This window comes from Camelus dromedarius, chromosome 28 (genome assembly GCF_036321535.1).
Source record: "Camelus dromedarius isolate mCamDro1 chromosome 28, mCamDro1.pat, whole genome shotgun sequence".
In the NCBI taxonomy this organism is placed as follows: Eukaryota; Metazoa; Chordata; class Mammalia; order Artiodactyla; family Camelidae; genus Camelus; species Camelus dromedarius.
The window spans coordinates 22,411,825-22,438,931 of NC_087463.1; the positions used below are offsets into that span (position 1 = coordinate 22,411,825).

At 43.9% G+C, this 27,107-nt stretch overlaps 1 protein-coding gene across 7 annotated transcripts in view; it reads left to right on the forward strand.

The window, feature by feature from the left end:
* The first annotated feature begins 1,177 nt into the window (after positions 1–1,177).
* The window catches only part of SOCS6 (suppressor of cytokine signaling 6), a 244,000-nt gene continuing 218,070 nt past the window's right edge, over positions 1,178–27,107 (forward strand). For 3 of the 7 annotated variants that reach the window (XR_010378202.1, XR_010378203.1, XR_010378201.1), the window contains exons 1-2: positions 13,902–14,091; positions 18,607–18,794. The gene's annotated coding sequence lies outside the window, so the exon portion shown is untranslated. Of the gene's footprint in view, positions 1,316–13,901; positions 14,092–14,729; positions 14,780–18,606; positions 18,795–27,107 lie in introns of those variants that run through there. The other 4 variants (XM_064480431.1, XM_031441753.2, XM_031441754.2 and 1 more) reach the window with 4 other exon arrangements.

Below are 27,107 nucleotides of genomic sequence, written 5' to 3' on the forward strand. Positions count from 1 at the left end.
TAATTAGGACCCTTTGTTTCTTATGCACACAAAGGACGTGGGTGACATAATAATGAGTTTCAAATATGTGAAAAAATTCTATAAGGAGATTATGGAAAACGTTCCTGAATGTGCAAAGAATGTCACAATCAGACACGTGTTTGTGTGGAGGGGTTCTCATTGGCCCAATGAAAGGTCATTGCCTTCCACTGATAAAACAGAGAATGAAAGGATGCTGCTTACTAGGAGCAGTTTGCATTTTATGTATTTATGTCTTAGGGGAAGGTAATTAGGTTTGCTTTTTTGTTTATAGCAGAGGTACTGGGGATTGAACCCAGTGTATGCTAAGCATGCACTCTACCACTTGAGCTGTACCCTCTCACTTTAGGAGCAGTTTAATAAAAGGATAAATAATACTAATCTTCTGATCAATTTAGATATCCACAAACTAAAGAGAAACAAGGTGAGGGAGAAAGCATGGAATTAATACAGCTAAATGAAATGCACAGGTCATTTCAAATGTGTAAGTTAATGATTTGTAAAGTATAAATTATTCTAATATATTATCTATTTTAAAATTTAGAACTGAATAACTCATACAGTGGTTTGAGAAGTAACAAAAATACCCAATTTGAATTTTAGTTTAATTTCCAAATCTTAGCTTCTGTGAGGATGCTAACGGCTTCAAATCAGGTACTCAGGCTGACGTTAATTAGTTAATTATGCTCTCAAATCGAATAAGGTTTCACAGTGTTACTTCTAAGATATTTTAGAAGGTAATGAGGCTCTGAAATAATAGTTGAAATGGCATTCATAAAGAAGAAAGATAAATAACAAAGTATTTTAACATCTGATGTACATAATGGGAAGATTGAAGAACAGTAGTATTAATATGTGAGGATTTTAGCAGAGACCAAGAATCACTATATATATAGATATATTCAATATATCAATATATATATATATATTCTTTAGAATCCAAATATTGATGTGTTATAAAGACTGACCTCACACAATCCTGGGAACTGGTTACACAGTCTCGGTAAGGCTGCAGCTTTTTCTGCCTGGTGTTTGGCCTTCAGGCTGCAGGGCCACATGAAGAAGGGAAGCCGGGGAGAGGCTGGAGGACGCATGCGCCTGGGCTGGAGCCCACAAAGACCGCCTGGGCCCTGGTGAGCCTCCCATCGCTTCCCTGGTGAGGCATCCTGCAAGGGGAAGCGGGCTCTTTTCATCGTTGAGCTAAACACGCCGCTGGCTGAGGCATCAAAGAAGTGAAAGGAGGATGTGGAGGGTGATGGAGCAGCCACTGGGCCCAGGTATCCCTTACACCCACGAGGTGAGCCAGCAGGTAAATGACAACAGGGGTGGGCGGCCAAGGAACCTGTGTCTCTCCACCGACCTTCTGAACATGAGAGTAACATAACTGCTACTTCACTTCCCCTTTTCAAATGTCTCTGTGGCCCGCCCTAACCAGAAATACACAGGGACAAGAATTCCGGGAAATGTTGCCTAGCATAGCCAAGTGAGCGTATTGCCAGGCCACCAGAGGAGGCTTGGGGATTATCTAGAAAATGAAGTGACAGCCCGGTTCTAAAATGTACCCTCCAGTAAAACTCCTCCAAGCTGCAGACCTGACCTGCATCCATTCAGATGCCGCATGGAGAAGAGGTGTTGCATCAATCAGAGGGCTCGCAAAACAGAAGGCAGACCCAAAGGGTTTAACAAAAGAAAGCATAAGAAAGGGACAGTACACAGAGCCGTGAGCACAGTTAAGGACTAACAAGGGACAGTGACACTCAGGAACTAGCAACATTCGGAAGCCATGACCACCCAAAATGGCAAGAGGAGGGAACAGCCCCTATGAGCAGGGGTGGAGGAGGGGAGCAGTGGCTGAGTGGCCTCTCAGGAAAATGCCTTTTGGATTCTTTTATTCACTGATTTAAAAATAAAACAATTAAAATTCAACCAAAATATTTTGAAACAATGAGTCATTCTAAGTGGGCAGCATTCATGTTAAAGTCTTTAATCAGAGTATTTCTGAAAAATAACTGTTATTTAAACCCGTATTTATTTCTTAATTTTTACTCTATGGAGCCTCACCTCTTTCAAAATAAGAAGGTACACCGAAGTATAGAACCAACAAGAAGCTGTAAATAAGTTGAGAAAATACAAACAGAATTTATTTCACCTTTTAGAAAATGTCCGAGTTTTGTGTGGCTTTACCGATGTTTTAGGGTGGAAGTTCTCGCCATGCTAAAGCACGGCTGGGAGCTGTGGGACTTCTGTTGCTTGTCGGTATGACAGAGCAGAGGTAAAATTGTTAAGGGGTATTTTGGTCCTTCCTTCACGAAGGCCCTGGGACAACCCGTGGGCCAACATAGGAAGAATCTTCTATTCAGATCTGTCCTTGAAGGCTTCCTCAAGTTTACCCATGTGTCTCCGGTCTACCCTCAACCGGTCTAATAGTTAAGCCTGTCTCTCTGCACCAGCCAGAAATAAAGACTTAACGACACTCTAGCCATTTGTCGGGAATAAGATGTTTATCACGCTGCTGCCCCTCCGTGCTTAGCAGAGACTCAGCTGAGAGCTGTGTCTGTGGCGGTGACCTGGCAGGGATCCGCCAGTCCTCTGGAAAGGAGCGCTAAGTAGTTGGACCGCTATTGTTTGCTTCACTGTCCCAGGAGAATCGTTTTCAAACAAAACTGAACCTGAAAATAGGCAATGACAGAAGGAAGTCTGAATCACCCTGATGTTTCCTGAATAGCTCCCCAGGTCTTTTGTTGCTTTCTCTTTTCAAGTTAAATCCTGGAGGTGCCAGATTTTTCCTGAGTGTACGCACACTCAGCAGTATTTTAAAGGAGGACTCTGTTAGAACACTGTTCTTGAAGAGCTGTCAACGTGATTCGTTGACTATTTTTATTAGATGTTAATTCACTACTAGAATGAAGTACACACCACGTGCTCATGAAAAGGTAATATTCAAATAGGTATTTATCAATGTACGCTCACTTACTTCCTTACATAAAGAAGAATTTTTTGCCAAGTGCTTTTCTTAAGTCAGCGCCGGCCTTCTCTACTTCTGAGTCTCATCTGAAGTCATGTTCTTTCATGACGACACCCGAGGGCTAAGAAGGGGAGCGAGGGGACAGGTGCGTAGTAGGTGGACGCCTTAGGATTTACCTTGTTGTGGTCATTGTTAACACCTGGCTGACGTCACTTTTACCTTTCAGTTAACCTCACCTCCTCTTGATCAAGAGTTTAGCGATGAGATAGCACTGAAAACTGGCTTGCCCCTCCCCCCTTTCATGTAATTACTGCATCATTTTTTCCCTACAAAATATGTGTACCGTGGGCATGGCAAGGGGATTATCCTGATGCCAAGAGTAAGGGGAAAAGCAGGAGATACATTAACAAGAAGGTGGTCAGGGTGTGCCGTTTCTTTTTATGAGAACCTGGGGTTAAGAAAGTAAGCAGTTTGGAGGGGAGGATATGGCTCAGGTGGTTGTGTACATGCTTAGTGCGTGCAAGGTCCTGCATTCAGCCCCCAGTGCCTCCTCCAAAAATAAATAAGTCAGCCCAATTACCTACACCCACCCCCCAATTTTTGTTTTTAAACTAAGCAGTTTCTATATTTTGAACACTCATGTGTCGATGTTAAATGTTATTTTCTTAAAATGTTCATACTTCATTAGGTTATTTAAATGAAACATACAGTCTGCTACAAATTAAAATTTTACAGTCCAGGTTAATGTTAATGGAGAAGCGAGGTAAATCAGGATAAAAGCAATACGTTCCCTCCACCGAACAGTTTTTACTGAAAAAAGCACAGAAGAATCTTTATTATAAAATATTCAGTTATTATCAGCTTCTGAATATGTTCGAACACATGCAATGCCTTGATGGTTTAAAAAAAATCAGTATTTTCTTCTCTAAAAAAATGAAGTCTATTTAAAATTCTGAATAAAAAAGTACAATAAAATACTATCTTTGGGCATAGCTATGTACCTACAGGCCACTTAGAAACCTGTTCACTCCCCCTGCTGAACCACGCCTCCCTCTCAGCGGCTGACGCAGAGTGTTAATAGGTAAGGAAGGATGCTAACATTAGTTTCTTTGGGTCAGGAGTTCAGAAGCAGCTTAGATGGGTGATTCTGGTTTGGGGTCGCCTATGAAGTTGCAGTCAAGGTGTGGGCTGGGCTGCAGGCATTTAAAGGCTTGTCTGGAGCAGAGGCCCCTGTTCCTGCCCACTGCTTGAGTCTCCTCCCAAGGTGGTGGTTCTTTAGCAAGACTCCCCCTGCCCTTCGTGTCTCCTCTTAGTAATTTCCCATCCACTGGCCCCTTCACCCTGATTGTTGGCTGTAAATCCCGGCTGTCTTTTACCGTTTCCCGAGTTAAGCCCGATCGCTTTCCCTTGTTGCTGTCGTCTGGACACCTGCCAGGATCTAGTCCTCCTTACCGTTTTATCAAGTGTCAGAGTACTTTCTCCTTTGATACCCTTCAGGGCAAAAAGAAGTCCTTTGTGAATCTGCTGGCTCCAGCTTACACCTGCAGGTCCACAAAGCCCACCGGTGGCTCCCGTGTCCTTGGCCTGCCACGCTCCGGGGGTGCGGTCCTGTCTCTCCTTTCCGCTGCTGGGTCAGGGCAGCCCTGGGCAGGCTATTTGCATCAACACCAGGCTCTCCTCAGCTCACGCTCTGACAGCTCTGGTTTTCTTGAAGCTTTCCATTGCTTGGCTTAAAGTGGGGAGGAAGCAGCTCCTTCTCTCCCTATGTGGAGGACAGGACACATGGCCTCTTCTGCACCCTGAAGCCAGGCAGGTTGGCTTATTCACTCAAAACAGGTTCCCAAGCCACTCCCTTTGCCAGTCGGGCATAGATTAGCACTTAATGTCAATGGACTTAGCATGGATCAAACTCTAGGCCAAGGAGACGGTAAAATGGGTCCTGCTGGGAAAGCCATTCACTGAAAACACTTCTATGGTATGTATGTACTTCCTTCAAAGAGTATGCCTTTTGATCTCAAGTCCTGTGGCCAGCCACTGCTGAGATGTGACTCGGGACAGGAGATTTATGGGTACTGATTCCAGGTGTGCTCATTACGGTTATGCAACAAGACATTTGAATGCCCAATGACCAATTTTTCTTGCATATCTCACACTTTATAAATGCATCTGCTGTTCATTCAAAACAGGAAAATTAATTCACTGTAAACTGTACTCAGTCTAAATGTTTTAATAATCATTGATTGGTGTCCTTGTGGGTCACTACGCACAGCCTGTGTTTTTGTCTTGGGTGGCTGGCTGGGCGATAGAACTCACCACGATTACACAGTTCCAGGGTCTGCCCCTCAGAGTACTTTTTCTGTAAGGAGATAGATCCGACTTTCAATGCGTTGAAGGTACTTTTTAATCTGTGACTAGTTTCATTCTCAAGAATGAATCTGAATAGTAAATTCCAAGACAACTATCCTAAAATAATTGTTGCCAATCTGGCAGTTCCTAACTTTTGGAGGATCAGTACACGCCACCCCAAATTATGCCATTTTGGCACATTGATTATTTTGAGCTGAAACCCACAGAGAAACAGCAGGCACAGGCAGAGCTCTCTGACCCCCTCCTTTCTGTCCAGAAGCAGGGCATCTCTTTTCTTCTGTAAAGATGACATAAACTTCCATTTGTAAGGTGTCGCCTCCAGGAAGATCAGAGAGGCCCTGAGATGCGATGAGATGTGTCTGTAACAAATCTTACTCTTAATTACCATCTATTTCCTTGTCATCAGCCCACAATTTACTGTCCTGGATCCCAAACCCCTTGTCCTTTGTTTAGTCACTTTTGTACAACTTACCACCCTTTCTTAAAGTTGTACACAAACCCCCAAGTCAAATGGTTTCTTTGAATTTTTTTACTCCTTATCTGTGAAGTTGCTGTGCACACAAAAATATTAACATCAATTTAAAAATTACATGCCTTCCCCTCTGTTAATCTGTCTTTTGTTTAATATGCATGACTCAGGAGAAGAATTTAAGAGGTTAAGTTTTTCCTCTTCCACACTTAGGGCCAATATCATCTGAAAAATAGCAGTGGAAAAATTAAAGATTTGCTAAGGAATTAGGTTTTTATTTATGGGGTTCAGGACATAATACCTCAAAATACGGCACCTGGACATGTTGAATATTTTGAGCTGAAGGGATCTGAGAAACGGCGTGTACCTGAGGAAGGTCATAAAACCTAGGAAGGACTCACTAACCTACCTCTGAAGCAGCCCTGAGGTGCCCTCCCTGCACCCAGAGGAAAGGAGCATCTTTATCTCCAAAGACATAGGAACACAGAGAGGAGTCTGAGCAGTTTACTAGCTTAACTCAAGCTCTTTGTCCCACTATCTCTTTCCGCTGTTCATCATACCTGGCGTGAAAACACTCAGGTTTAACCGTTTCTTCAAGTGTTCATTCCCTCACGATGGCTCCTGTGTCACATAAACCTTATGCTGTTTGTTTTTTTTTTCTTGGTTTAAAGTGAGTCACCCAGTGGTTTAAATTAGTCAGCCGAGATTCAAGGGGAGGGGACATATGGGAGTGTCAAAGAATGTCTCTGGGTATGTTTTATAATTGACAAAACTCCTTCATCTTGCTCTTAAATTAGTTGTACTCACCTATTAAACTCTTAACTCCAACAAAATCCATTCCCTTTACTTCCACAACTTCGATCCTAGTCCAAACTGCCAGCACGTCTCACCTGGGCTCTGAGCTCTTCTCCCTTCCAACCTTGTCCTGCTAAAATCCATTCTCCCACCTTTTAACAATGAAAGCTAGTTTGCATTATCCCTTGATTAAAATACTTGTTACTTCCCATTACTCTTAGAATCAAACGAAAACGCCTTACCTTTGAGCCTTGAGAGGATTTGGCCCCTGGCCCCATTCCAACTTCATGGGTAATCTACCCATCACTTTTCACCGTGTTCCAGCCGTACCAGTCTTCTCTTTTCCTCAAATATGCCAAATTCTGTCACACGTCAGAGAGTTTCCTAGAATGCTTTCCTACCTAGATCTCTGCAATGTCTCACCCTTATCCTTCAAATTTCAGAACAAAGGTTGCCTCCTCAGAGAGGCCTTCCTGGATCAACTCAGGTAAGTATCAGGATCCCTGCCTCAGTTACTATCTCCCCATCACCCAGTTTATTTCCTTAGCAGCACATTTGTTCTCTAGGCTTCTTGGTTCATCTGCTTAATTATTTAGTGTTAACCCTTCCCTCCCCTCTCTTCCTCCAGTTCCACTAAATTAATCTCTTTACGGGAAGGCACCTTATCTGCCCTGTTCATTCCCTTATCCACCACATTTCTGCACCAAGACCTATGCTTACAACACAGTGGATGCTCGATTAATGCTTGTTGAAAGATCTCCTGCACCTAGAACTGTGCCTGGAGCAGAGTACACGTCAGGGATCTCAGATGTGCAATGGATGCTTGTAGCAAACAGACTGAATGGCAGCTGCAGTCTGGCTCCACGCTACAGGCAACAGGGTTTGAGCTTCCGCCTCCTCAATGAGATGACTTTGTAAGTTGCCTGTATTGGCTTCTGAGCGCTGCCACAGCAAAATACACCAAGTGGGTGGCTTAAAACAACGAAAAATGTATTATCCCACAGTTCTGGAGCCTAGAAGTCTGAAATCCAGGAGTCGGCAGGACCACGCTCCCTCTGAAGACCTTTGGGGAGGATCCTCCCTCGCCTCTTCCCGCTTCTGGTGATTGCTGGCATTTCTTGACGTTCCTTTGCTTGTAGCTCCAGCACTGCGATCTCTGCCTCCCTCCGCGCCTGGTGTTCCCCTTGTGTGTCTTTGTCCAGGTTTTCCCCTTCTAAGGGTCAGCGGTGGATTAGGGCCCACCCTAATCCAGGATGTCCTATTTTAAGTTGATTACATCTGCAAAGACCCTACTTCCAAATAAAGTCATATTCACAGGTGTGGGGGGTTAGGATTTCAACATCCCTTTTGGGAGATACAATTCACCCCACAATAGCACCTAACAGTACTTACACTGGGGGCTCCAAAGGGGAACATTTTCTTTTTCACCTTTGATTATTTTGTGCCTCCCCCCACCCCTCCTCCCACCCCTGCTTAGATTGGAAGCCAGCCTGAGTCTGGGCAGTTCACTTATCTCAGGCTCTGGTACCCCTTAAGCCCTCCAGGGCTCTTCCTCCTGGGGGCTGAGCCTGATACATAAACGGTTCTGAAACTCCTGGTCCCCAGTTGTTACTCATTTCCTCAAGAGCCTGCGGCTAACACACTGGAATAGCTTTCACGTGACGTGTGCCACGTCAGATCACTGGCCGGATTTAACATTCGCTCCAGTTGTATACTTTAATTGTGTTATAAGCTCGTTTGTTGAGTAGGGAGCTAATCTGGGAATCTAATGACCATCTACAATGTTGCATTTTTCCTTAGAAACATTGAACTGTAAATGGGACTTATAATCTAAATTACAAATAAACTCTTGGAATGGAATTACATAGGTGAATGGGGAAACACAGATGTGAAAAGTTACCAGTGATGCAAGAATCAAAGAACAGTGGGATAGAAATGTCTAGGTCCCAGGGTAATGAATGACTGATGATGTCTGAAAGAGCTATTGCTTCTAGGAAGATATTTATACTTTAATGACTCCAAATCTAAAGAAACAAAGCTCTAATACAGTATTTTAATTGATGCCATAGAAGGTACAGTATTTTTTTTTAATGGATTGTCAGGCCTTCCTAATACTTCAGAATCACAAGTGTGGGTAAAAGTTTACTTTTCTGAAAAATGCTGACCCTCCTTTGGACTTCGGGATTTTGAATTCAGTAAGTTCTCTTGCCATGGAGAAGGGTTCTTTAAGAAACAGGATTCTACCCAACTAGTGGTCTCACAGTGAGGAGAAGAAGGGATGGGTGCCCTGAGCTTGGCCATGGGAGTTCTGGCTCTCTGCCTGCTGTAGGGAAGAATTCTGACCCCTTCCTCCACTGCTGAGTTAATGGGGGAATTGTCTGCATGTTATTCACTGCTACAGGACCTGCCTCCTAAGATTCCAGAAGAAGCAAATACATGCCATCAATATTTCATGATAGTGGCTATTTGCTAGATTTTTTTTTTCTCTTTGCACTAAATCAATCGGGTTACCTTACTCAGTGAGAACTGTAAACAATCAGACAAGCCCTGGATCCTGGAAGTGGAGAGGACAGGATAAAGTGAGGCATTTCTTTTAATTGTCTTCACATAGGAATCTTTGATGTGAAACCGAGAATAGTTGGAATCTGGGTCTACAGGGGACTCTTACCACACAGTAATGATATTTTGCTGAAGTGCAATCTTTTGCACAAACAAACAGGTACCCACCTACCTTCTGCCAGGTCTTCAAAACCCTCAGAGCCAACTGTTCTGGGAGGCAGGCATCATTCCTTTGCCTTCAGCGTGCTGCCAGGTAGCAGAATCTAACTGCTGATTGAAACAGCACAGACATTTTCCCTTAATAATTGTCAACTGAAAAAAAAACTGCACAATTTTAAAAGTTGAGACATGTTTTATTCGGTGGCCTTGCAGAGAACTGTAATCTGAGCTACAACCTCTCAGATAGCTCTGAGGGACTGTTCCAAAGACGTAAGGGAGGAGCCAGAGTGAATAGAAGTTTTTGCTGAGAAAACTGTAGTCGAACATCAAAAGATTACTGCTAGTCACACCAAAAAATGCAGACATCCCATACTAATGATTTTAGTGCCCTTCTACGTATGGGAAGATGCTAGTGTCTGAGCTCACTGAAATTATTCCTTTGATAGGCATCTTGACCATCTTGGGGCAGTATCCTGCTTTTCTCCTTGTCCTGAATCCCCGTCAGGGGCACCGTCAGGGCTGCTCCAGTGGCTGATGGCCGAATGGCAGGCAATTGCTTACTGGAGTGTAGGCAACATTTTTCTGTCCATGTAATTTATGCTTTGGAAAGCAGGTATCTTTCACTTCCCAAGGGACAAAACAGCCACCCCTATATCTTGAAGCAGATTTTTAAAAGGGTTTTGAAAGCTTATTTATCATCAGGCTATTCTCAAATAGATGGAGAGAGGAATGGAATATTCATATTTACTCATCAGACATTTCTTGAGTCCCTATTGTACTAAGGCTCTTCATTCAAGGTACTAGTCCCGTGATATAAAGATGAGTAAGACACAGGATCTGCATTCAAAAGAGGAGAGAGAATTGTCATAATTCAGGGTAGAGCACGAAGTGTGCTACAAACAAGGTTGAATCCAAGGTGGGGTTTCCAGATAGGATGACGTCATTTCTGATGACATGGATCTGAACCTTGACTGATGAGGGGTAAGATTTTCAATGTACAGAAATAATCAGTGGGTGAGGGGCGGGGAGATGGAAGAATACTCTAGACCGAGGCAGAGCACGAGTGAAGGCACAGGGCTGGTTCTGCCTGGAGATAGAGTTACCCAGCCTGGCCTGGTACGTGTTACATGAGGAAGTTATGGACTGCGTGGCTGGAGAAGTGGGTTGGGTCTAACTCTCCCTTCAAATGCCAAGGAACTGAGTCACTATACTTTATGTGGAAGGCAGGGTGAACACAGAATTTATTTTCTGAACTGGAACAATTTTGGGATGAAAGTTGTCACTGTTCACATTTATGCCAGAACATCAGTTCTAACCTGGTACTGTCCTGGGCAAACTGGGACGTCTGGTGACACTAGTGATTGGGAAACTCTGCAAGGAGGAGCTTTTGACTGGGAGGAGACTGCAGTGACTTCATTCCAGAGAACAGGCACGCAGGGTGGCGGGGGTGGGGGCGGAGGGGCTGGCAGGCCGAGGACTCTTGTATTAGCTCCCTAGGGCTGCCGCAACAAAGCACCACAGACTGGGGGCTTAACACGATAGAAATACATCCTCTCCTGCTGCTGGAGCCTAGAAGTACAAAATCAAGGTGTCTGGAGGGCCGTGCTCTCTCTGAAGGCTGCAGGGGAGATCCTTCCCGGCCTCTTCCAGCTCCGGGTGTTGGCAGCAGCGCTGACAATACGTGGCTTGCGGGCCCATCCGCCGCTGTGGTCTCTGCTTTCCTGGGATTCGCCCTGAGTGTCTTCACTTGCTCTTCCCTCCGCATGCTTGTCTGTGTGTCTCTTCTCCTTGTGCAAAGACAACAATCATACTGGATTAAGGGCCTGCCCGACTCCAGTATGACCTCATAACAACTTAACTACACCTACAAAGACCCCACTTTCAAATAAGGTCACATTCTGAGGTTCTGGGAAAGACATGAATCTTCAACCCCATACAAGTACCAAACAGGGAATTTTGAATGAGTGGAGGATCTCTCGTGATCCTCAAAGACAGGAAGGCAGGAGGCAGCAGAACAGGCAATAGGAAGGTGAAGGAGATGTTGAGAGTGTGAAATCTTGCTTCCTTGGGGCCGCTTTCCCCCAGGGGTTCAAAGGGTCCTTTTAGCACTGAGGATGTACGTGAAATACCAGGACGAGGTTGGAAGGTTGCCCACTGCATCCTATCCTGCTTCCATCCAGTTTTCTCAAGTCCGAGCTCCTCTCTTTTCCTCTTTTGGAGGAAGGGAAGACATTTAATTCTAGAAATCAAATCAGGCTTGAAATCGGGAGATGGCAGTTCAAGTCATGACTCAGCTACTTTTAACTTTGTCGCTCGGGCAAGTCATATGATTTCTGTTTCCTCCTCATAAAATAAGGATGTTGAGGATGATCAATAAGGGTCCTTCTGGCTCTGTCAGCTCTGACTTTAGGAGGAAGAGGCAAAACTAGGCTCCTCTGGCCCATTAAGAGGATACTTTCCATAGGATCCTTTGCCATCACCACCTTTTGGCAAGTGTCTCTATCTGACAGCATTTTCTACAGCCAAGAAGTGTTGGAACTTAGCCAAGCATGAACATTTTGATAGTGTATTTAGCCACTACATTACATTAAAGTTGTTGCTGTATTATTAATATTGTTGTCACTATTATCTCAATTTAGTGGTTAAGAGCTCATATTTTGGAGTCAGAGAGACTTAAGTCTGACGTGCAGCTCTGTCCCACAGTAGCTGTGTGGCTTTGGGAAAGTTATTTACTACTTATACACAAGAAGCCGCAGTTTCCTCATCTGTAATGTGGGGATGATGATAATACTGACCTTACAAACAGATCATTGTTCAAATAAAGGAGATAATATATACAAAAGATAATATGTACAAGATAGTATTTACCTGCCTTGCCTGTAAAACATGCATTACGCAGTAATCATCATTGTGGAACAGGTGCCAAGTTAAGCGGTTCTGTGAATCATGTCACGTAACCTTCATGACCATTGGATATAGTTAATATCAAAATATCAAAATCCCCTCCCCCACCCCACTCCCCTCTTCAAAGAAACGGAGGTTACTACTGAGAAACTTGGTTAAGGTCACACAGCTATATGAAATGTCATTGCTGGGATGCCAGACCAGCCAGCTCTCCTGGACCCAGAAGCCCAGGTCTTGATCCTGTCTCCTGGAGGAGTCAGCTCAGCCCATTGGGCGCTCACTGGCCCTGTTACACAGTCTCCAGCTACGTACTGGCCTTCTTTAGATCAGAGAAGGAGACGCCAGCACCCCTGATACTGCAATCTACCCCAAGTCTTCTCCTTTGGAAGGGGCTTAAAACAAGAGGCATGGGTTGAGAAGCTTGCTTCTTGTCTAATTACTATTTACTATGGCCACTAACCTCTCTGACCATTCTGTTTCAGTCAACATTCACTGTGATCGGATATCTGAGAATTGAGTTTCATTGAAATCAGGGTAACAGTAATGGTCAGGGTTTAGTAATAAACTCAAGTAAGAACTGAAGGAGACAGTGGTCTGGTGAATCACACATAACAAATGGCATCAGCCTTATAGACACTGTTCGGTCATAAAACAGATTGAATCACCTGACAATCCAATTTTTAAATTATGAATCTAGATTTTGTGTTTAGATGAGAATTGTATACCCCACATGTAAAGGAATTAAGATTGATTACTTGAACTTTTTCCTTAAACAGCTTTATTGAGGTATAATTCAGATATAAATTCACCTTTGAACAACTTTAATAAGACTTTTTCCTTAGCCTTATTTGCTTCCTTTTAAAAAGGTCCATACTATTCAAGACTTACAATTTTTAAAGCCAACAATAATTTTTAAGTTAGGTTTTAATGATACTTATCTTTAATCGCTTTCATCAAGAGAGAAGTAAAAATTTTCCTGTTGCCACTCATTGAGAAAAATCCAACTTGCTGTTATTGCTATATGTTAGTAGCACGGTTCAGCCAATTTCCAAAGAAATGAGTCAAGTTACCCAGCCGCAACTTTACATCACACTACCTTGGAATTCGGCGGCACAAACAATAGTGAACTATTCTTGCATAAAACCCCACTAACAAGGACTAAATGGAAAAGCAGATGGCTTGAAACAAGGAGTAAGTTTTCTTTCAACAGGCATATTTTACGGTTAAGCTAGAGAAGGTGTGGGGAAAGGCCTGGGCGTGCGGGCTCCTCTGTCCCCGTCCCTCCCTCCCTATGGGGACGAGGCCGGGGTCACCGCGCCAGGTGAGCACCCCCGGGCCGCGTGGGGGCCGCCGCCCGGCCGCATGGACGAGGGCAGGGCCGGCGCCAGAGGGCCCAGAACATTTTCCTTCCCGCGTCAGCCCGGGCCCTTGAAGGGGAGGCTGCAAAGGGCAGGGCACCCACAGGAGGAGCAGCTGCGCCAGAAGGCACCGGCCGGCGGCGCGGCGCCGGACGATGCTGGGACCCCGACTCCCGCGCCCGCCTGGCCCCTGGCCCCGCCCCTCGGCGCCCGGCCCCGCCCCCGGCGCCCCCGCCCCGCGGCCCCGGCGCCCCCGCCGGCCCGCCCCCCGCGCGCCGACGCCCGCCTGCGCCGCGGGCCGAGTGGTGGGCGCGGGGCGGCCGGCTCGGCTCCTCGGCTGCCGCTCCCGCTCGGCCGGCGCCGCGGCGCGCCCCTCCTGGAGAAAGAGGAGGAGGAAGAGGAGGAGGAAGGAGGCGGGAGGAGGAGTTGCGGGAGAGGAGGGCTGAGCACGGCAGTCGCACCGGCGCTGGGCGAGGAAGCGGAGCGGCTGCCGCCGGGTGAGCGTCTGCGGAGCCGAGCCGGGGGCTGGGTCCGGGCTCGGCTTTCCGCTCCCTCTCTCGGGAGCCCGGGGAACCGGTCGCCGTGCGCCCCTTCTCCTCGGGCCGGCGGGGGTGGACCCGACGCGGGCCGGGCGGGGGAGGCCGCCCGGCGGGCTGAGGCGAGGGTCCCGGCGGCGCGAGGCCCTGCGCGCCTCGGCGGGTCGGCGGGTCGGCGGGTTGGCGGGGCGGCGGGCAGGGGCCGGGCCGGCGGGGAGCGGCGTCCGGGAAGCCGGGCCGGGGAGCGGGCCGGGAGGGCCGAGGCCTGCTTCCGCCGAGCGCCCGCCCGACCCCCCGGCCTCCCCGACCGCCGCGCGCGCCGGGCCGGGCCGCCGCCTTTGTTGCCCGCAGCCCGCCGGGGAGAGGCCGGGGCTCGGCGAGGCCTGGGGCGGCGGCGCGGGGCCTGCGCGCCCCGCACCCCCTCGGCCGCGCTCGGACCCCCTCGGGCTCGAGTCCGGAGGCCGGGCGGGCCCGGGAGGCCCAGGCCGCATCGGTGCCGCCGCCCCGCCGGGAGGTCGCGCGGGCCGGGACCCTCGGCCGCCCCGCGCGTGGACGCGCCGCTGGACACCCGCGGACTCGCGGCCGTGGGGGCGGGAGTGTGGAACCGCCCCCGGCCCTGAGACGGGCCTTCGTGTTCAATTCGCCTCAGGTAGTGGCAACTTCAGGGACACCACTGTGGCTCGTTCTGTGTCAGAACTGTTGACATTTCTCAGTGGCAGGTCCTTGCCCCAAACTTGGAATGTGTGCAGTCATCTGTAGGCCAACTCAACATTTAGTCGGGATGTGGTATTCAGGGCTCCTATCCCCACTTTTTGGAATTCAGGGCCAGGTGGGACTATGAGGCAGAACTCAGGCTTCCTGAAATCTATAATGTTGAATTCAGTTCAACAAATGTTCCTTGAACGTCTACCCTGGAAAAGGCTATGCGATGCTTTACTGTGTATGGAGACCAAGAACGTAGTAATCAGTTATAATGTGAGACACAAAACGTTCCCCGAATCCGTTCTTAGTGGACTGTGTTCCTTGGAATAGGTATACTTGTAATCAAAAGTAACCTGCCATCTACTTGAAGGAACGTCTGAGGTGTTCTCAACCACAGGAGGTATACATTTATCTTGACTTTTTTTTTTTAAACCCACCAAATACCACGACATGAAATCTACTTAGTTTACTTGAATGAATGCATTTCAAATGGAGTAATTAGTGCTGTGGAGAATCAGTGTTCCTTAAAGGCATCAGTGGCGTTGTTTACCAAGTTTCACAGCTAAAACCCGAAAACCTAGCCTGCGATCCGCGCCCCCTGCTTTCTTGCTTCTCAGTGCGGCATCACCTGGCAGGGATATGGTGAGTTTCAGAAGTCACCCCTGCTCTGAACAAGATAATGTGGCCTCAGCCCTTTGGTTCCTACATTGTCCCCAGTGCTTTCTTGTTGCTTTTGGGGAAGCTGGCTCACTGACCTTGGACTTAGCTAGGATTCTTAGAAGGACTCACCTGGGATTTGGCCAGTGCTTTCCACTGGCCTGGGTAGGATCATCCAGATTACTCACCCGACCCTTTATCCTTTTCAGAACTCCTTTCAGGGTCTCTTTTGAAACACTTTTTCCTTTTTTCTTTTTAATGATCTTTAAATACCTGCTGAATGGGTGAGAAGTACCTGGCACTGTCCCTTTCGCTCCTGTTTATTGGGAAGACAGGCAGGCCTTAAACATGGCTTCCGCAGGACCACAGGACCCAGGGGCACACCCTTGGGTGTCACCTGGCACCCTCCCCTGGCAGCACCTTGCAGGGAGTGGCAGAGAAGGGGTTTGGGTGCCATTGACCTGGGCTGCGTCCAGCTTAGGCTGTGGTGTGACCTGGGAGGAATGCTCAGCTGCACTGACTGAGCTCCTGCTCATTTCCTGGTTCTCACTGCTCCTTTTAACGGCCCTCCTTTTAGGGAACAGAAGCAAGCATCTTCTTAAGACTGTCTTCTTCGGTAACTTCACCCTTCAGACAAAACTCTGGTAGTTTCCTCCATTGTGGTCAGTTTTTAGAGAACTTTTGTGTTACTAGTATTATCTTATTTTTTTTTGTTTTGTTCATGGAATTAATTGTGTGAACTTATTTAAAAGACATAATATACTCTGAAAAAAGGAACTGTTATGCCCATTTCAAATTTGTGGCAATTACTGTTATTATTTGCTCAGAAATACGCAGTCATGCAAAATGGGTCGATGCACACATACAAATACTGAAGTATGAGATCAAATACCCTGTCATTTATAATCTCATATAATTAATGGATGTGTATGAATCTACTTTAATACTAAATAAGGTAAATAGGTAAATGACCTAGTACTAAAAAGATCATCTTTTGCTGTTTTCTGGGAAATGAAGGTTGTCTGTTTCATTTTTCTGTCCTTATCCCTGACCTCTTCTAATTTTGGAAATTACATATCTGTGGTGCTCAGTACTTTTGTAAAATTATTCCTTTGCAAGGGAGAAATTTATAATATTAGTATATGTCATAGAAGGGGGAATCTTTCTTGTTTGCTTGATTGAAAGAGTTGTCCAGGTGGTAAAGGAGCAACATCAGTTACATGTTTTAAAGTGTATTCAGAGTGAAATCGTCATTAATGTTTTTATGGTTAACATTATGCTGCACAGCGTCTTGGTTTAGCTGATAAGTCGGGGAGGCTTTTGGACTGAGAGCACATTTTACTTTAAACTGAGTTCAGAGTTGTCTTTGATGATTCATGCAGACATTACTTTTTACTTCGTTGGGACAGTTGTTTTGAGTGACTTGGTCTTGTTGATGTTTCAAGAATAGACAGACTTAGATAAAGTCATTTAAGATATCACTTCTCCCTTTGCACATAGAGGACATTTTGGAGGTGTCAGATCTTTAGAGAAGAAGAGCATATTACTAGCCTTGCGACCGTGAACACATTACATGTCCCCTCTGAGTCTTATTCCTCATATGGGGCTAAATGGGGATGATAATCCCTCTGTCAAAGTTACTGTGAGCACGTATGTATTTTGTTCAAAGTAAAGTCCAGACTTTACCATCAGCTACAAGATTTCTGCCTGGTTCTTCAGCTCATCTTGAACAGTCCTCTCTGCTTTAGCACAGAGTTGTTCTCTCTCCTTTCTGTTCCTCAACTTTCCAAGCTGCCTCTGGCTTCCTCATCTTTGACATGGTGGTTCTGTTTGCCATTTGGTGGCTCCTCCCATGGTTGGTTCATTCTCAGATCTTAATGCCAGGGTCGCCATCTCAGAGAGGCCTTCCCAGACTGCCCATCCTAATGGCTCCTTTAGTCATTTCATTTGATCAAGTCGTATGTTTGTGTTACAACATGTTACTAAGTCCCTTGTGGAGAGTGTGGTCTGTGGTCCTTTCCCTTTGTCTCTCTACACATCTCATGAGGCCTGGCCACTGAGTAGGGATGCGGTGTACAGAAAGCACCTGCAGTTTTTACGTTTTCTACAGATTAAAGGCAAAGATGGGCTATGTGGATCTTAAATATCTGTTGGTTTTTTTATGTTGCTTATTTATCCTATCTGAGCTGGTCTGCTCAGCTGAATAAATCATAGCCCTAATGAGGCCAAAGTTCCTGTAACTACATGGCCTGAATAGCCCCCCACGGGGAGGACTACCCCTACTTGTAGAGCTGTGGTGTGTGTCTGAACTCACACACCCAAGTAGCTGCTTGTGAAGATGCACAGACCTTCTTCACATCAGTTCTCTCCAGCGTGTGGAGGGTAACCACCCCAGAGCACGTTTCTGTTGATGTTGGCTTGTAGAGCTTGGTAGGTAAAACATCAGTTATCTGGAACCTCTGGGATCCTCAGTTATCTGATGGCAGATTTAAGCAGGAAGGAAGAACTCACTGGGAATTAGACAAGCCAGATACCTAAGTGGCCGATTGAAGGCCGTCTTTCAGAGGGTTGCATGCATGGGTTTGGATTTCAGCACTGCGGCTGTCCTACTTGCCTTATCTGTAAAATAATAATGGTATCTTCTCAACATTGGTGTGAAAATTAAATACTGCATGTAAATGTATAAGCTCAGTGCCTGTAATGTAGCAAGTACTAACAGTAATAATCAGTTTAAAATGTACCATGATTAGTGAAAAGGAGTATTCTGGCTAGTCAGCAACATCTGCAAGACTTGGATTTACTTGTTGAGGAAGCCCTGTGAGACCAAAGAGACAAGAAAAATGGAAATAAAACAGGAAGGAGAATGGGAGTTTGCAGAGTGTTAACAGTGCCTCTATTAGAGTTGTGAGGATTACAAATGGTTACATGTGAGCAGCGCTTGGGTTAACTGGCACTGGGTCATTGCAGTCAGTTGGTGGGCGATGGAGAACAAAAAAGGCACCACGTGTGGCCTTCTGCCAGGTCCCCTGGCTCTTGTTTTCCTAGTGTTTCTCTTAATGTTGTTTTATCACTCTTAACAGCCATCACACTGAAATGTTTTCTTAAAATTATTAAAAGGGCGTCACACTTGGAGACTATGTTTGGGGAGCGGTGGCTATCCCATTGTCCCTGGGAGGAGACTCTTGAGTAGTAGAGAAGAAGAAAAGAAGAGATGGCATCTCTCTGAAGGCCTGGGAGACGACCAGTTGTCTGAGCATCAGTAAACCTTGAAGGTGTCACGATGCCATCCTGAAATCTTCCAACAGGTAAATTTGGTCATGTCGTCTGTCTATATACAACATGAGATTTTATTTAATGTACACATTTGTGTTTCAAGTAGCTCTTTTAAGAAGGCAGAGGAATATATGGTTCCTATTAGATTTCTATCAAAAACAATTTTAAGAGTTTAGTGTTACTCTTTAGAACTATTTAGAAAGGTGTATTCAGCAAGCACTATAGATGGCCTGTTATTTGGTGCTGCTTATGGTTGTACTTGCAGTGATAGACATTATTCTGGCCACACAAGTAACACACTGGATGTTGGAAGCAGCAGGGTTAATACATTTTTAAAGTAAGATGAAGTCTTACTGGTAGACTTGTTACTTTATGATTTTTCTTTTGTTTTGATGTTTATAATAATGAAGGTGTTGCTATTAAAATTGAGTTTTGGTTTTAAAAGAAATATCATCATCCCTTTGACAACAGTCATTTTTGTCTATTGACATTACTTTTAAATTTAAAAAATATATATCTAGGGAATAACATTATTACCAAATATCTCAGACTGTCACAGTATATAAGCATATACCAAACAGAATTGTATTTGAATTTTCATGGTTTTGTACATTTGAAGAATTACTGCCTTTTAGAATTGGAAGGAACCTTCTGAAAGTTGACCAACTTCATCCTTACACAGATGATGAAGAAACTGAGACTAAGAGTGGTTACATAATGTGCCCAGAGTCACATACCACATCACAGACAGATTTCAGAATGCAGCTCTTCTTGCCATTGACGCAAGATGTTTTCCTTCACTTCTAGTAGCCAGGGAATTTGGATTTGTGTCTTCCATGGAGGATATCACAGTTGAGCTGACTCTTGGAGGATATTTGGGAAGAGCTTTAGATGGCAGAACAGGATCTCAAACAGGCTGAACAGGAGGAGCTATACCATCAACCTAGAGATTCTTTTCTCCCCTCTCCTGAGTGGGCTTACGTGTTTGCTATTTCTTGGTTTACTTCCTTGATTTGATGGAGCTCATCCTCCTAGTAACTTCCTAGAAAGGTGATGGGGGAACGTGTGTGGATGTGTGTTTGAGACCTTGCATGTCAGGAGATGTCTGTGTTCTAAATATTTGAATACTTGATTTATGCTCTGGCCATGTATAGAATTCCAGGTTACTGTTTTAGTCAGTGCAGAATAGGTTAGGCTGCAGTGGCACGTTGCCTCTGAAATCTCAGAAATGTTTCTTTCTTACTTTCACCAAGTGTGCTGTGGGCCTGGGGTTCCTCTGGCATCTCCCGCAGTTCCCCATCATATCACCCCGTGGCTCTGGGTTCCCACAGCAGATACAGAAGAGAGCTGACAGGTCACGAGCTGCTACTCAAATATTTGGTCCAGAAGTGACGTGAATCACTTTTGCTCACAGTCCTTTGGCCACAACCAATCATATGGCCCTGCAGGGTTGCGGAGGAAATGAAAGCACTCGCGAAGAGGTGCTGACTATAAGTGTGTGCCTGCTGAAAGCACAGTTCCTTGTGGAGTTCTCACATGGCTCCACTGACTTCCAGCTTTCAGTGTTACCGCTGCTTCAGTTGCCATCTCTTCCCAGTCATTTCTGTGCATTTTCTTCTCTTTCTAGAAGTATCTTCTATAGTATCTTCTTATTGTCTCCTAAATTTTAAAATTTCACCATGATGTGCCTGATTATTATTATTTTTTCTTTTTTGGGATCCTTTTAATGTGTAAACTTGTATTCTTCAGTTCTGGGAAAATTTTAAATTTTCTTTTTAAGTTTTCCCCTTAATTTACTTTCTTTTCCTTACTGAAGCTCTTCTTTTTTGGATGTTGGGCCTCCTGGATTGATGTGTTAATTTTTTTAGCTTTTTCTCAATGTTTTAAGTCAGTTTATTTTTTGCTTCTCTTTTTGGGCTGGGGGAATTTTCTCAGTTTCCCTTCTATTGAATTTTTATTTTGGCTGTAAGAGATTTTGCTTTCTAACTGTTCTACTCCCACTTTTTAATAAAGGACATTTGACGTTTCAAATTTGTGAGATTTTTTCTTAGCCTTTTTTTGTTATTGTTGCCTTCTCTTCTAACAGGCTTAGATTTCAGCTTTGAGTTTGTCTAAGCTGGTTAACACTGTTGTCATTTGCTTTCCAGTTTTCATTGTCCTTGTATTATTATTTTTTTTTTTTGGATAGTGGAGATAAACATATATTTCATCAGAAGCTCATCCAGAATTGTTTGTTCTTTTAGTACTTTTTGTTTGTTTTGCTAGCATCAGTGAATATCAAAGTCTTTTATTTTGGGGGAAACCCAAATCTCATTTTTCTTTAAATATTTTCAGTATGTTTTCAGTTAATGCTGTCATGAAGCCATACTTATGTCACTGAACTTTGTCATATAACTTAGTTTATGAAATGCCTGCTGATCTGTGGTGAGTAACATGAATTATTTTAAGTTGGATCATTTTAAAAGCATCAAGAGATTCCCCTCTTTGGCAGCCTATAATAAGTGATTACTTTTGACAGTTAAGCATCATTTTACAATGGGTATAACCTTTTCCATTTTGTAAGATTCTTATATTTGCTTAATAGGGCTGATCAGTCATTTGAATAATTATTGCTCTGCAGGACCCCCTTTATCTCTGATGATCAATGAATGAGATTTACATTCGCTCTTAATATACATTTAATAAATCTTTTGTGGATTACTTTTTGTATCCCAAATCTGATATTCCTTATTTGGATATACTTATATAAAAATGAGGAAAAGATTATTTTAACTAAAGGCTCTTATTCTCTAACACAAATTAAATGAAAAACTCTTATATGTTCTATGCAAAAGCATTTGAACACACAATTAACAAATTGCTTTTTAAATTGGAACTTTTGTGTTAAGACCTAAAGGCTAGAAGCAGTCAAAGCAATTGCTTTACTTTTCACTTATTTTTATGTGTGTGTTGCATTTAGAAGTTAAAAATTTTTGCTTCAGTAGTTTAATATATTTGAGAGATTTTATGTGTAACAAAGTATATTTTGAAAATGAAAAGTAATGGAGAAATTTCATGATTATACTGTTTGGTACAACACCCGTGCCCCAGAATAAAAGTAAATAACAAGCAGATATTTGGGCCCTACTTAATTGTCAGTAGTTTGTCAAAATTCTTAAAGGATCTTACCTACTTGGTAGTTTAACCAGTAGTTTAATACTTCCTCAAAGGCAGTGAAAGTGGTGAGATTAAGAAATTTGCAGTGTTTTTAGCTAAAACATTGGTAAGTGCCTGGAAAAGTATAAAAATGTGTACATTTAAAAAATTACTATGTCTGTGTGTAAGGACAGTGATGAATTGGTATATAGGTGTACTCCTTTCTAAATCCAGCATGTTAAAATCTGAATTAAAAAATTGGGGAGTGAGGTTATTTCATTAATCAGTCTTATAAATCAGTTCCATTAAGAGTTTAAATGATTGAATTTATGAACATTTGCTTTCTATTTAGTTTGATAGGAAGTATTGAACATAGTTATAAGAGAAGATAATTTAGAAGTGCTCACCTGAAAGTTCTCTGCAGGTTAAATTTTTGAGTCTCTGCATGTTTTAATTTTCATTGAATCAGATAATTTTAGAGCTTGACATGTTTTAGAGATCAGCCTCTTTATTTTATGTGGGAAATCTGAGACTCTGGAGGTTCACGCATTGTCACACAGTACACTCAGTGCTACCTTAGATTCTTGTACATAGCCCACAAGGTGGGAGTTACTTGAAAATTTATTAGCACTTTTGCTGTAATTATAAATTCATTCTTAATTTTAAGTTAATGGTAACTTTAAGTCCATTTTTCTTAACTTGGTTATCTTTAAATATCTTTATCCACCTTTGTAGCCATGAAAATATCCATACTGCTTTTTAAAATAAAGCTTATTGTGCTGAGATCTAGAGGCTTTAAAAAAAGTCAAAGCAATTTTATTACATTTACTGTATTTCAGTTATTTAGTAAAGAGTTGGAGATTTGACCATACTCACAAGCTGTCAAATTAGCCAGAAACAGTTTCATGGTTGCTTCCAGAAGACGTGAGACTCCTGGGTCAGAGGTAAAGGACTTTATTACCCAGGATAGTAACAGTGACCAGACAGAAGGTTGGCATCTGATGCCAGTTCCCTGATCACCAGGGCCATGTTGAGGAAAGACTCAGGGGGATGGAGGATGGCGAAGGAGAAAGCAAGGAAACTAGGTAGGAGGCTGTTGCACTAATGCAGGCGAGGTAGGACCGCAGCTGGCCCATTGTGGTGACTGGATTCTGCATAAGTTTTAAAGATAGGGATTGGGATTTTGTGACCTGTTAGATGTGGAGTGTGAGAGAGAGGCACCACGGGTGATTCTGAAGATTTTGATCTGAGCAGTTAGGATGGAGGAGCCATAAATGCAAGTGGGGAACACTGCAAGTGGAGCAGGTCTGGGGTGGGATGAGTTTGGTTCTGAACGTGCTTATCTCAGGTATCTGTGACAGCGAAGCGGCAGAGTCAGGAAGGGAGCTGACTATAACTGGGCTAAATAAAGATACGAAAGTTCGGGGGCGGGTGGCACATCAGCGTTATTTCATGCACGAGTGAGTGGCACTGCTGAGGGACGTGGGTGCAGGTGCAGAAGAAGTGACCGCTGTCTGAGCGCTAGCTGCCCCACCATTGAGAGTAGGGGCAGTGGTGTGAGACGGAGTGATCAGCTATGTCAGGGCTGCTGGTAGAGCAGGTAGCATAGGACTGAGCTGATGCTGGATTTGCAGTGGGGACATCAGTAGCACCCTTGACAGGAGCAGCTGTGTGATGGTGGTGGAGTGGGTCTCTGGTGTGGATTGAAAAGAAAATGGGAAGAAGGGAATTGTAGTCCTCGAGGATGCATGATGGTCATGTGTTTCTCCAGCCACATTCCCTGTAAGGGTGCGAGCCTGGCGCAGGCAGGATTTAACTGATGTGGTTCTGCCAGGAGAGTTTTTTAGAGTGAGAATGGGGCAAGGGAGTTGAGGGTATGTGCTGCGGAGTGGTGATGATTATTCACGGAATGTAAGCTGAGTAAGGAGGGAAGAGGGTCATTGAAGAGCTGGTGGGGTTTCAATCTTGTTTAAACTTTGAATGCTTCAGTCTGCATTATATATACACCAAATAAAATGTAATGTCAGATTTGCAGAAAGTTATTTAGGGTGGGTTGAGGAGAAGGAGGAAGCTGTCTAGGTGCTAATAATACAAAAGTAATAAAATATTCTTACCTGTTGATTTACTGCTTTTTTGTTTGGTGGTCACGGTGTGTCTGAAAGCCAAGAACAGGTCTTGCATTTTGCTCTAACCTGATGCTTTACTAAGCCATTCCCTTTCTAAAAGTACCTTAAGAACAAACAAGCTTAGAGACTATTCTTACAAAAACACTCCATGTTTATTACAGAATATTTTGAAATAAGGTATTGAAAATAATATTTACAAAGTTTCCTGCAATCCAGTTGACAATTATGCTGTATTTCTTTCTGGTCTGGTTTTCCTCCCTATTCTTTCTACATAATTGAGACCACACTTTACATACGATTTTGTTTCCTGTGTTTTTGTACTTAACAAATGAACAATATGAACTTTTCCCCCATGTTATTTATAACTTTGTATAAATATCAATTTTAGTGGTTCCCTAAAGTTCCATTGTGTAGATGTGTAAGAATTTTGTTTACAGTTCTCATAATGGAAATTAGCATGTTTCTGATTTTTAAAATTAAAATTTTTTTTACCATATATAATAATGCACGGGACATTGTTATGCTATATAGTTTCATATTCAAGATTTATAAAAATAGCATTATTGCATCAAAGAGTATGAATATTTTAAGAGTTGCATATAGCCAAGTGATTTTTTTTACAGCTATATTAAAACATTTTCAAGTAGTAAATACCATCATTTAGAAAAATCTTTGCTAATTTGACTTGTGAAAAATCATTACTATTTCATTTCTTTGATTCTTATAATTCTTTTTCTGTGAATGTGTTGAGCCAGTTGGTTATCCCTGTGGAAAAATGCAAATTGGTCCCTACCTCATGCATAAATCAGTACTGACCAAGTGCTCACCGAGTGTTAACCAAGGACTTACATGTGAAAAGCAAAACCTCAATTTTTTTTAATAGGAAATACAGGGTTGAGGGGAGAGATATGCTTTCAGTGTGGGAAGGATTTCTTAAGACAATAGAAGGGGCCTACAATAAAGGAGTTCTTACAGATTCACCTAAGATAAAATGAGAAACTTCAGTGCCTCAAGACACCACAAAAAAGAATAAAAAGTCAAGACACAAGTACTGTAGAGCCGTAGAAAAGAAGGTAGATAATCTGTATAAGCTAATGGGTGATTTCTAGGGGTCTGAAATGTACCTCCCCTGGCACAAACCTTTGTGTTCTGTATATTTCACCATGCATTTTAATCATTTTTCCCATAATAAGGAAAAGAAATGTTTAAAAGCCAACCCGTTTTACATTGCCACCAGGGAGGTGGGAGGATTCCAGTTTCTCTGCATTCTTGCGAAGGGTAGGTCCTGTCCTGGTGGTTGTGCAGTGGTATCTCATTGTGGTTTTCATTTGCATTGTCCAAATGACCAGTAGTAGTGAACACCTTGTCATGTGCATATTAGGCTCTTGTATATCTTTGGTAAAAGATCTATTTAAATCTTTTGCCTATTTAAAAACAGGTTATTTGTCTTATCATTTAGTCTTAAGGGTTCTTTATATATTTCTTCTGGGTACACATCCTTTATCAGATAAATGGTATGCAGGTGTCTCCTCCCAGTCTCTGGCTTGTCTCTCCCTTAATGTGTTTTGAAGCATAAAAGTTTATAATTTTAATGAAGTTCCAAAATTCAGTGGTTTTTATGAATAAGTTTCTCAGTTTTTTTTTTTTTTTTTTTTGCTGTTAGTGTATCTCCAAAGTGCTGAAATGGTTGCATTTGATAGTTTGGCCCAGCTTTATAGTTGCTTTTTTGCAGAGAGGATTTATCAACCTCACTTTAGCGTCGTGCCAGAAGTGAATCCCCCTTGGTGTGTACTTTTCTTAATTCCCATTTCAGACGATGAAACCGAAGGATGGATGCCCAAGGTCATTAGGAAATGGTGGCTGTGATTTGAGCTGAGGCTGGGTGGCTCCAGGGTGTGTGCTCAGCGTCCGTGGGCTCTGTCCTCCCAGGCTCCACATTGTGCTCCCGCAGTCAGATAAGGTGTCAGAAACTGCCAGCAGTCGCTCTTGTGCCTGCTGTGTGGCAACTTTCTTTGTGACTTTGGACTACTTGTTAAACATGGTAAGGTTTAGTTTACTCTTCTATGAAATGGAGGTAAAGATAGTACATTCTAAATAGAGTTCTTGTGGGGATTCAAGAAGAAATGTCCGTTTTTAGGACATAGTAACCTCCTGAGCGGGGCGGGGGTGGGGTTGTGATGGCGTTAGCAGCAGCAGTAGCAGTGGTGGCGGAAGCAGTCTCTCCTCCGTTTGGTGACAGCGTCCTGAATAGGTTTCTTCTACAGCCCTTCCCAGAGGCGTCTGCAAGTGTTTGCTCACTTACATTCTGTGCCGGAATCTCAGGGCCTGGAGGGTAAGGACTTAACTTTCATCCCTGTGAATTTTTACTGTGGCTTGTAGCTCTCTCCTTACTCTTCAAGGAAGTGCAGGGTTTTATCAATGTCAAGACAAGTGCGTGTGCTGGAGTGATCAGTACTGTAGGAGAGGGAGGCAAAGAGGCGGGCATAGGTAAGGAAACCTACAGAAACTGCAGTGAAGGGTGAGAACCACTTGCTGTATGGGGTGAACTCAGGGGCGCAGGGTTGTTAGGTGTCAGGGATTTGGCTGGATAAGGTGTTCCTCATTCCCAGTGTCCATGAGGGATGGGAGCGAAACCACAGGAAGAATCTGAGTAGTGACCAGGGAAGCAAAGACTGAAACAAGAGAGTGAGGTACATGGAGTGAGGGGAGGGCTTTGCATCAGGAGATTACCAGCTGGGGAATTTGGGAACAATTTAAGGAGGCTTAGGGAGATGGCTGATTAGGGAGAGCTGTTGAGACCTTTGACCCTGAGGGCATCAGAGTCCTGCTTTTTGGGACACCGGTGGCTGAAACACACAGACACACACTCTTACCTAGACTGCAGGCTTTCTTTATAAGAAGGGATGGGTGGTCTGTGGTCAGGTGAAACCCGCTCACTGGTCACAGAAGCTCTACTTGGATGCGGGGCTCCCCTTATCTCTTTCCCTGATCACTAGAAGTGTCATTGCTGAGCTTCCCATATTCTTTGAGACACTTACTGTACATATTTAGGCATATAAATATTTACACAAATGAGATCATATT